Source organism: Myotis davidii, unplaced genomic scaffold (assembly GCF_000327345.1).
Source record: "Myotis davidii unplaced genomic scaffold, ASM32734v1 scaffold699, whole genome shotgun sequence".
Classification (NCBI taxonomy): Eukaryota; Metazoa; Chordata; class Mammalia; order Chiroptera; family Vespertilionidae; genus Myotis; species Myotis davidii.
The window spans coordinates 925,325-936,452 of NW_006291007.1; the positions used below are offsets into that span (position 1 = coordinate 925,325).

The 11,128-nt window shown below is 49.6% G+C and overlaps 1 protein-coding gene and 1 pseudogene across 1 annotated transcript in view; one reads left to right on the plus strand and one right to left on the minus strand.

The window, feature by feature from the left end:
* The window catches only part of MYO1D (myosin ID), a 178,913-nt gene that overhangs the window by 22,753 nt on the left and 145,032 nt on the right, over window positions 1–11,128 (minus strand). The gene's annotated exons all lie outside the window — the stretch shown is intronic.
* Window positions 6,278–11,128, plus strand: part of LOC102757709 — a 7,083-nt pseudogene continuing 2,232 nt past the window's right edge.

The following is an 11,128-nucleotide window of genomic DNA, read 5'->3' on the forward strand; positions in this document are numbered from 1 at the left end:
CAGCTGTAAAATGGGTACCACTCGAGGTTCAATCAATTAACATGAATGGGAACTGCAGGCTCCTGGTGCTGTTTCCTCGGCCCCTCAGGTAACAGTCGTCTGACCACGGATCCGGTGGCTGGAGGACAAACCTCCCCTGCCCCCCACTCCCCCAGGTGGGTTTCTGTGGCTACCTCACCCAGGGACCCCGCTCCTGAGGAGTTTCCCATTCGTGGGTATTTTTAGCCTCATTTACAGCCGGTTCCAAGGCGGCCACCAAGCGGCCGGCAGCTGTGCGAAGCAGCTGCCGTGGTTTGATTTCCAGTCAAGTAGCACTTGGTATTTCTTGTCAGGTAATTTCTAAAACTCCTTGTATTTTTGTCAGGTGATCTCAAGCACTTTTTCTCTCTCTCCCAGAATCTAAGGTGTAACCTGGGAGCTGTGCATGAAAGAGCCCGCTCCAGGTTGGGGATGCAGCCAGAACCCTGCTGGAACGGAAGACATATTTCAGCTTTCAGGACCCAAATTCCTTGGGCCCAGAACTGCCAGGTTCTGATGTCAGAACTCTCAGAGACAGTGTGCTGGGCTCTGGTCTTGACAGCTTCCAGCAGGCCCTCCCCCTAGTTCTCCAGTTGGATTTAGGAGCCCCGCCCTCTGTCTCCTGGGGAAAAAGCAGAGAGGGTGAAGGGGCTGGCTGGCTGCTGGGGACCTACCTTCAGTGACCACAGCTGAAAGGTACAGGAGATGGTTACTCAGCCAGGGGAAGGCTGGACGGGCCCCGGCCGCCTCCTGCTCCCCTGCCATCCTTTCTGTCCTCCACACGCTTCACTGTCTCTTTAGGGCAGGGGTGGGGAACCTTGATTTATTTATTTCTGCCCAGGGCCATTTGGATATTTATAACATCATTCGAGGGCCATACAAAACAATCAACTTAAACATTAGCCTGTTCTATGTGGTCAAACGTTTCATGAACTCAACCCAATTGGGACTTGGCGGGGCCAGACCCAATGGTTTTGCAGGCCTTCTATGGCCCGCGGACCACAGGTTCCCCACCCCTGCTCTAGGTCATTCGGCTGTTAAGTCTCTTGGTTCACCTGCATACACCATCCGTCTACCAAGATGCTTTAATCTTCAGGCCTTTCACACGCAGTTCCCACCTGGAAGGCTCTGGTCCCTTTTCCAGACCCACTGCTATTTGTCATTTGAGTCTCAACAGCGACATTACGCTCAGGAGCCTTTTCTGATCCCCCGAGGCAGGTCAGCTGTCCCCGGGATGCACTTAACATATCGGATGTAATCGCCTACTTGCTCACCCAGTCCCCCCTAGACTGGAAACTCCTGGGTCGGGTCTGGGTCTTATTCACCACTGCATCCCTGATTCCTAGCCCAGTGTCTGGCCCGGCACATAGTAGGTGCTCTGCAAATATTTGCTGAATAATGTTCCAGACTCACCAAGAACCCTCTCCATGTTTTTTTTTTTTGCCTCCTTTGTAGTCGTTTTGCCTCCTGTATCAAAATCTTTTTCCTCGAATCATCTCCAAACCTTCCATTTTATCACAAAATCTATTCAAGCAAAGTCCTTTGTTACTTCTGCGTTTGAAAAGAACCTTCTTCAATTGTGCATGTAGGTATGAAAATGCGACACTAAAGGCTCCTAGACAGTGTCTGTGTCTGAGATAAATACACAAATGACAAGCGAAAATTCTGGCCGGGTCACTGAAAAGAACCGAGACTGTTCATCTGTACCCTGGTCATTCTTTTTCATGAAACGGCTTTTTTTTTGGGGGGGGGGGGCGGGAAAGTTTGGGGCCCTATTTTCAAGGCATAGTTATTCCTGACGAGGAGAAAGCATCGGTTTCCAACCAAGAAAAATCTCCCATTGACCATCTGGAACTGTTTTCCTTTCCTTTCAAGAGAACTCTCCTTACAGTTGAGAGGAAATTTTCAGTCACATGCAGTTTCCACTAACGTCCCTTCACCCCACACCCACCGTCTGCTGTAAGCAGATAGGAACGAACGCCAAGAGCGGCCGTGATCAGCAGCTCCACGCAGCCCCTCTGCTGGTCTCTCTACAGCTGCTGTTCATTCTTTTCACAATGGGCGTCTCCGCACAGCCTCACCATTAAGTGGTCTTTTAAGCAGTGGTGTCTGCTGTGTGTAGGAAAACAACACGGGCCTCTTACAAGGGCAACACCGTATCTGGCACAGGACTTAACTCTTGGCCCAGTGGCATCTGAGGCTGTGCCCAGTGCTGCCCAATCCACCCTGGATGCTGGTGGTGGCCGACCATAGGAGGGAGGCTCCATGTGGCTGTCCCGGGGGTATGTGCACAGAGATGATGGGTAACTGTGTGTCGAGTCCATGGAGGGAGACACTGCCAGGCACAGTGGACTCGACGCCAAAGACCTGCTCTCTGTTCTCATGGATTTTACATCCTGGAGAGATCCTGACAGAAAGGCAGAGGCAAGGCAACTCCTGCCCTAGTCAGAGCTGAACAAAAGCAACACAGCTTGATTTCTGCATCAATAGAACTGGTATACCCGGGATGGACCCGCATAAGGCTCGCACCTCTCCTGTCCCACAGGACCAATGGTTTGCGGAAGAAGGTGGCCTGATCAGAGGGTCTGACCTTCTCTGCCCACTGGAGAGCTGGTGGTAAGACACCACGGACCCTGTTGCCACTGCAGGTGGCAGCAAGCCAGAAGGTAGAAATCACAAGCGCAGCGAACGTCTCCAGAGATTCAGGAAGTTGACAGGGAGAGGAACCACCCCTGACCTAGAACGTGGGGGAAGGTGTATGGGAATTATGGGGAGGGTAGTGTGGTAGTCTGAATAATGGCCCCACAAAAGATCTCCACATCTGGATTACCGGAACCTGATACGGCAAAAAAAGGGATGCTGTGGATGTGACTGCATAGGCTCGTGCGATGGGGAGATGATCCCGGATGGTCCAAGTGGACCACGGATGCAGCCACAGGAGTCCTTTGAGAGAGAGCGGAGGAGACCTGACACAGACAGAAGAGAAGGCAATGTGATCACAGAGGCAGAGACTGGTGTGATGTGGCTACCAGCCAAGGAGTGCTGGCAGCCCCAGAAGCTCGAGGCGATGTGGAGCACACCCTTCCCTGGAGCCCCCAGAAGGAGCACAGTCCTGCCAACCCTTTGACCTTGGGCCAAAACAGAATCAGCGATACTGACTTTGGACCACTGGCCTCCAGAACTGAGAAAAATTTCTGTTGTCTCTGCCACCAAGTTTAGGGTGATTTGTTACAGAAGCCACGGGGAGTGAACACAGACAGGTAGGTGTGCCCTTTGATGAGACTTCAGATTCGGTGCCAACAAACATTAGATGGTAGGACTAATAAGAGAGAAGAGCACATGGCTCATGTTACTATATTCAGCAGGTTCAGCCAGTATGAAACCCTAAACATGCACACACACACCCCCTCCTGGATTTGACTCAGTAACGGTTCTTATCTAGCTTTGCAGGGCTGGGTCACCTCTGAGAGTAACTCTTGGTAAGTCGGAACAGGTACTCATGAAATGAGGAAAAGAACCATGAAACAAGCTCCCCCAGCTTAGTCAGGGTGGGTTCCAGGAGGCATCGCAGACGCACAGTGGAGACAACAGTGGGGAGCAGCAGAAGGTAAGCCGTCGCTTAGCGAGGGGCGAGCAGCCTGGACAGAAGGGCGAGGGGCACGCCCGCCAGACTCAGGGACGGGGAAGGACCTGTTTTTAGCTCGAAGAAGCTGCTCCCCGAGGAAGGGTATGAGAACTCTTTCTTAGGAATAGACGTTATCTTCTTGGGTGTATGACCAATTTTTTTTTAAAAAAATATATTGCTTTTTTACAGAGAGGAAGGGAGAGGGATAGAGAGCTAGAAACATCGATCAGCTGCCTCCTGCACATCTACTGGGGATGTGCCCGCAACCAAGGTACATGCCCTTGACCGGAATTGAACTTGGGACCCTTCAGTCCTCAGGCAGGCGCTCTATCCACTGAGCCAAACTGGCTAGGGCTGACCAATTTTTAAAAAGAGGAATGTAGGGAGCTTGAACTGCGGGGTGTGCTTCCTGGATGTGGCCTTTTGCTTACAGAATGGCTTCAGGCTGAGGACGCTAAAGTGTTTCTATGGCTTCTCAGATGGGAGCTGGAAAAGGGGCCCAGGAGGCGAGAAACCCCCAAGTGCACTTCGCAGCCTTGGCAGCGTTCCAAGGGGCTCTCCAGAAACAAGACTCCTCACACTGCGAGAGGCCTTGTGCTGACTTCCGACCTGAAACCAAGGTGGGGACCACACAGTCTTCCCACCGGGCACTGGCTGTATCTACCTCGAGCAACAGCGTCCTAAACCCTGCCTTCATGACCGGCCAGCAGCACTAACTGAATGCTCACAGTCCCCACAGCATGGAGCAAGTTTCATGGGGGTTTGCAGTAAAAGCAGATGGCACAGTCTCAGTTCTCCAGGGAGAAACAAAGAACTGACGCCCAAACTAAGACCAAAACTAAACACGCAGGTGACAGATATCTAAGGCAGTGACACCCAGAGGAGCTAGCAAAGGGGCGAAGATCTGATTTCGTGATGCCCCCAGCTAGACTGTGTCCGTGGCCTTGGGGAAGCCACAGAGCCTGTTCACTTTCGTCCATCTGTAAAAAACAGATTGTTTACTACAATCACGTAGGACTCAGATGATTGTAAGAATTAAATGAGATTATGTGAAAGCACTATTAAAACTCTAACAATGATATCTCAAAATATAATGTACAGCATAAGGAAATATGAGGGATAATAAAAAAAATTACAGGGATGAAGAGTAGAAAAAATATGGCCTATTGGTCTAATTCCAAGAATATAATGTGTGGTGGCTCATAAGGATACTCTGGGGTGTTCACGAGAGCGATCGTTCACGAGAAGAGAACATCTTGATATTGAACACAGCCTATGTTGGTTGTTGCCTGCCCCCCTCATCAGTGCTCTGCCTTCATTCCCTTTGGAGAGCGGATCTACCCCACCCCAACCACGGGCCGTGCTGCCCACCACAGGCCACACTCCCACCCTCAGGGAGGGGCATGGCACCTGGGCCCTGTTCCCTGGCCTTGGTGCTGCAGCCTGGATGGAGGGCATGTGAGCTAAGCAGAGCTCATCCTTGGGATCCGTCTGTTTTGAAGTAGGAAAGGCTTTTCTCTTCCTTCAGGTTGCTCTGCTGGCACAATGCAAGCCTGGAGCTGCCCGGGCCGATTTCCCCAGGGCAGAGCCTGGAGTAGGCCAGGGTCAGGGGAGTGGAGAAAGAGAGCAGGGCTGGAGGGAGAAAGTGGGTCTTGCTTATGATCAAGTCCTTGGTTCTAGCGCTTAAGTCTCCAGGGTCCTACAACTCTGAGTTCCTTCCAGGACGTTCAATTTTGGGTTTAAACGGATCATTTCACCTGAACGAGTTCTGGTCATATGGTAAGCTTACTCTACAATGCTGCACAACCTTGAGGAGGGCAAATAAGAATGTTGTTGGGCCGAAACCGGTTTGGCTCAGTGGATAGAGCGTCAGCCTGGGGACTGAAAGGTCCCAGGTTCGATTCTGGTCAAGGGCATGTACCTGGGTTGCGGGCACATCCTCAGTAGGAGATGTGCAGGAGGCAGCTGATCAATGTTTCTCTCTCATTGATGTTTCTAACTCTCTATCTCTCTCCCTTCCTCTCTGTAAAAAATCAATAAAATATATTTAAAAAAAAAAGAATGTTGTTGGAAAAAGACTCTACAAAGGCCATTGTTTTTCCTTAAAAAACCACACAAAACCAAACCAAACCAACAACAACACAAACAAACCAAAACAACAACAACCAAGGGTGGGGACCAGCTCAGCACTTAGAAACATTCTTCCTCGATTTCCTAAGCCTGGCGCAGCAGGAACCACCGCTGCACTGATCGCACAGCAAGACCCTGGGCACACATGACGATGAGCGCCACGAGCGCATTCAGAGAAGGTCTGGCTAGATCACCCCGACACCTGACAGGCATGATCAGCCAGAAAAGCACCGTCAAAATATACACAGACAATAACGCTGGAATGTGAAGAGGCAACAGGGAAGCTTCCGAAGGATGAAGCACCAGATGTTGTTTTCCATAATTTGTTTACTGGGCAGGAACAACTCATGTCTCAACAGGAATCGCCCAACGGTACAGTCTCAGAGGCCACTGCCCTTTAAGCATAAACTCGATCTTAATGGCTGTCTCGATCTGGCTACAAACCACAGCACCAAGCAGCTGATCCACGGGCTCCTACAGGATGAAAACAGCTCAGGTCCTGGAATGCACCACTCTGGTTCTGACGTGGAGACTGAGGATGCCACTGGCCACGCCCCCGGTGAGCGGGAGAAGCCAGAGACAAAGGAATGATAAAAATGCACATCCATCTGTGACTCCTCTGATCTCCATCTCCCACCCAGGGAGGATCTGCCTTCTTCGGAGCCTCTACACAAGCTTACATCTGCGACAGATGGCGCCTACGCCAAGACACGAATTCAGAAAAAAGAGATTGTGGCGGATGAAACTGTGTCGTGCCAGCATCTTAGGGTGACCTATGGCCTCCCAAGAGGTTCCCCTCAGTGGGGTATCTGGATTAATTAGTCTGAGGAGCACACGTGGGGAATGTTAAAAGTCTCACTGAAAACCTGACGCAGGTATTAAGAGTCCGAGAGACTGATGCGCCCGTGTCGCTGCAGCAGAGCCGAGGCCCTCCTCTCCCACTGTTGGGTGAGAAATGATCCCATGTAGCTTTATCTACACGGAGGTTATCTTGCTGGGTGGTTACAAAACGAACGAGACATATCCCTTTTAAGAAGCTGGACTTCGTTACCGCGTCCGGCTTCCCTGGGTTTCCTACGGCACCGAGTCCAGTCAGTAGTCGGCGATTTGCCTTGGTTTTTGCTCCTTGACCTCCCTGGTGGCCGTAGAGCACTCTCTGTGGTCCAGCACGTTCTGTCTTCCTACTTTGTTTTTTAAACTTCACCTGAGGATATTTTTTCTGATTTTTTTTTTTTTTAAAGAGAGTAAAGGGGAAGGTGGGGGCGAGATAGACACTTATCGATTGGTTGTCTCCTGCACGTACCCCAATTGCATGTGCCCCAACCAGGACCTGGGAAGGAACCTGCAACCAAGATATGTGCCCTTGCCCGGGAATCGAACCGGAGACGCTTCATTCTGCAGGCTGAAGCTGTAACTACTGAGCAAACCAACTAGGGCTTGTCTTCCTACTTTTTAATCATCTTCTGTCCCTTCCTCTTCCCTCCACCTCCATGACTTCAGGTACTTTCTATATGCTGGTAACTCCCAAATCCATATCTCCAGTCACTTGAACCCCAAACCTTAGATTCAAACGACCCCTGTACATCTCCACTTGGCTGGGAGGCAGCTGGGTGTGCTGTCCAGCCACCCCTCAGCCAGAAGCCTGCCTGCAGGTCCTCCCTCACGCGGCCTTTCCTCTCCCGCTACGCAGCATCCATCAGCAAGTCCTGTGATGTTACCTTTTAAATCTCTCCCTTCATCCTTTCATCCACACTGCCACCTCACTCTCATTGCGTCTCCCCTCAATCGCTGCTCACAGCGTCCTCTCTTGTATCCCTGTCCCCCTACCCCCCAACTCTTCAAGCTGAAATAGAATGACCTTAGTAAAAGGTAAATATGAAGTTACAAATCTGGTCTCTAGTTTAAAACCCTCCTTGAGTCCCTCACTGCCCTGGGGGGCTGGTGTGTGTATGTGTGTATGTGTGTGTGTGTGTGTGTGTGTGGGGGGGGGTCCAAATGCTTCCTGGCGCCTCCGTGATCTGCTCACCTCTCTGGTTCCTGCCTCTCTCTCCCTCCCTCTCGGCTTCCTGCCTCCAGCCCCTCCAGTGATCTCAGGCCTCCACATGCCACGTGCCTGCTGCCCTGGCTTTCAAACTGCTTTTCTGTTTGCTACACCGTACTCTCCTCCTCCCCCTCCCTCTCCCCCATTCGGAGTTTATCCTAAGGAAGTAATCGGAAGCACCAACAAAGATGGATCACAGGATGCTCATCACAGCACAAATTATAATAAAAAATTTAAAAACCACCAAAATGTCCAACAAACATTTTTTTTTGATTTAAGAATGTTTTTAAACTTACCTTTACGACAAACATTTTTAAGTTAAGTTAGTTAATCCTCACCAGAGGATATTTTTTTCATTGCTTTTCCAGAGAAAGTGGGAGGGAGTGGGGAGAGAGAGACACACTGATTGACTGCCTCCCACACGGGCCCTCGTGGAACCTGCGACCCAGGTACATACCCTCGGCTGAGAAGCGAACCTACAGCCCTTAGGCACGTGGACCGACATTCTAACCACTGAGCACGCCGACCGGGGTCCACAAACCTACTTTCTAAAGGACAGCATGCAGGCTTGTGTTCGTGGGCAACCCCGCACAGTATATTTGAGGAGAAAACCAAAGTACCAAACATCTTTCCATCACGTCACAGATACTAAACTAGGAGGGGCACTTATTTCTGCATGACAAAGTTCTAGGGAATTTTAATTTTTTTCTTTTGACTTTTCTATGTTTTCTAAACTTTCCCCATGAGCATGCAGTCATTATTTTCATAATTAGGAAAACAAACAACAACCAATACTTAAAAAAAGTTATATATTTTTTAAAGATGACCATCCCTGGGCAAGGTAACACAGGGCCAATGTAAACAGGGAAGAGCCTCTTTTTCGGGGAGGACTGCTTTGTAGGGAAGGTTTAAATGCTTAACGGGTGTGATATCAAAGCTCGCCAGGGCGTCCGGAGATAATCTGTGGCCACGGGTGAAGGGAACAGCTGAAGAGGGTGGGGGGCGTCTCCATGGGTGCTCCACTAACAAATGCCAGGGCTAATCTTCACTCCTCATTTTGGGGATGTGTTTTCACTCCTGGCTAAACCCTCCTTTCTCTCCCTCGGCCCCTCCGTGGATCTGGGTACACATTTTGGTCTTGTTCAACCAGCTGGTGGGGGGGGGGGGGCGCACAAGAAGAAATGGAGTTGCGTGAGTGAAAGATGGTTAATTCTTCCTCCCTCCGCCCCCACTCCCCCCCAGCTGCTGCATGTCACTCAGCAGGGGACAGCAGGTGTCACCCTGCCAGTCCCGGGGCCTCAGAGAGTGGAAAGTGAGCACACAAAGGTTTTGTTCTCTGGAAAAATGAAAATCATGCAGCTAAGCCCATACAGCTGTATCCAGTGGCCATTTGGGCTACGTTAGTCTTTGCAAAGTAACAGGAGACATGGAGAGTGCGCCTGAGAATTTTACACAGTGGGGGGAGGGTGGGTGCCTCCTGAACGGAGCACAGGTGCTCTTTCCATTAAAGGTTCTCTTCTGTCTTAATTAAATTTGAAGTTCAATCCATAAGCAGTGTTAGAAGGGTATACTTTTGGGAAAACAAGATCACACTTGTAGCCTACACAAAAAGGTCCCTTTAAAGCATAAAATTGGAAATATAGCCTCTTTTGCTCATTTAAGTATGACTGCTGATTAAGTTTTCACTTTATGACCCAGAACATAGCATTTGTTGCAAAGCATATATTAAAATAATTAAGCGATTCATTGAAAAACATACTTTTTGAAACAAAGATTTCAGCCCCGGCCTGGCAGCTCAGGTGGTTGGAGCATTGTCCTGTACACCAAAAAGATTTCGGGTTCAATTCCTGGTCAGGGCACAAGTGTAGGTTGCGGGTTTAAGCCTTGGTTGGGGCACATATGAGAGGCAGCCGATTGATGTTTCTGTCTCTCTCTCTCCCCCCCCTTTCCTGTCTAAAACCAATAAAACATATTCTTGGGTGAGGATTGAAACAATATTTCAGTCTCTCTGAAGAGAAACAATAGCTTGCACTTATATAATACTAGAGGCCCAGTGTACGAATCCGTGCATGGGTGGGGTCCCTCTGGGTGGCCTGCCTGTGTCTGATGCCCTCCCAAGAGGAGTGGCCTGCGGGATCGGGCTGAAACGGCTCTCCAACATTGCCTGAGGGGTTCTGGATTGTGAGAGGGTGCAGGCCAAGGTGAGGGACCTCACCAGTGCACGATTGGGCCGGGGAGGGACTACGGGAGGGCTCCAGGGCATGTCCGGCTCATCTTGCTCAGTCCTGATCAGCCAGACCCCAGCAGCAAGCTAACCTACCGGTTGGAGCATCTACCCCCTGGTGGTCAGTGCACGTCATAGCGACTGGTCGACCAGTTGACTATCTGCCCCCTGGTGGTCAGTGTGCATCATAGTAAGCGGTTGAGCAGCCTTAGCATATCATTAGCATATTACACTTTGATTGGTTGTTCTGCTGTCCAGTCTATTTGCATATTACCCTTTTATTATATAGGAGAATTGATAGACAACACAGGAACAATTAGATAATATCTTTGAAGATCTCAGAGTGTCTTCCCTACAGAAACAAGACTAGCAATCTGAGGGAGAAGGACACATTTCTTTCTCATACTTAACTCTATTCCTGAGGAGAGTGTTGGTACTCAAAGTCACGAGGCAGAATATATTGAGAGACAAGGGAACAGGAAAGAGTTACGGGTCCCAGGGCTACAGACTCTGATTCTGTTAGTTCCTAGGGCTAGAAGAAAGCGAGCCAGCGAGAAGTCACCAGTCTTCTCTGGATGAGGGAAAACAAAAGAAGATCAGTTAAAGCTCTGAAGGGGCTTTTAGTGTTACAGCTGGATAAAGTGAGTGGGTTCCGATTAGTTTAGATATTAAAATGACCCATGAATAGGGCTGTCTGGGTTAAAGGAGTGATGAGGCTTATGTGCTGACTGAATTTCCTTGATTTTCAAACGGCTAGTTCTAAAGGGAAGGCCAATTAATTAGAACCACACTAGAATTACTATTCTCAGAATTACATGTAAGGTGGAAAAAAAATGAGAGTATGAATAAGAAAATATTAGGCAGTATGTATTTCATCCTGAGGTTTGGATTGTTTCTTGGAATCGGATCTGGTCTGATCTGTAGACTTTTCCACTTGACACCCTTAAACACTGGCAGTATTCTAGCAATTGTTACCGACCCCTTGAAGCTTCATTGCCCAGAGTTTCATGTTGGTGGTCTGGAATAAAGTCCCATGAATCGCATCCTTTCACAGTTAGAAATCGAAGGGGGGAGCACTCTTCTTGTCAGC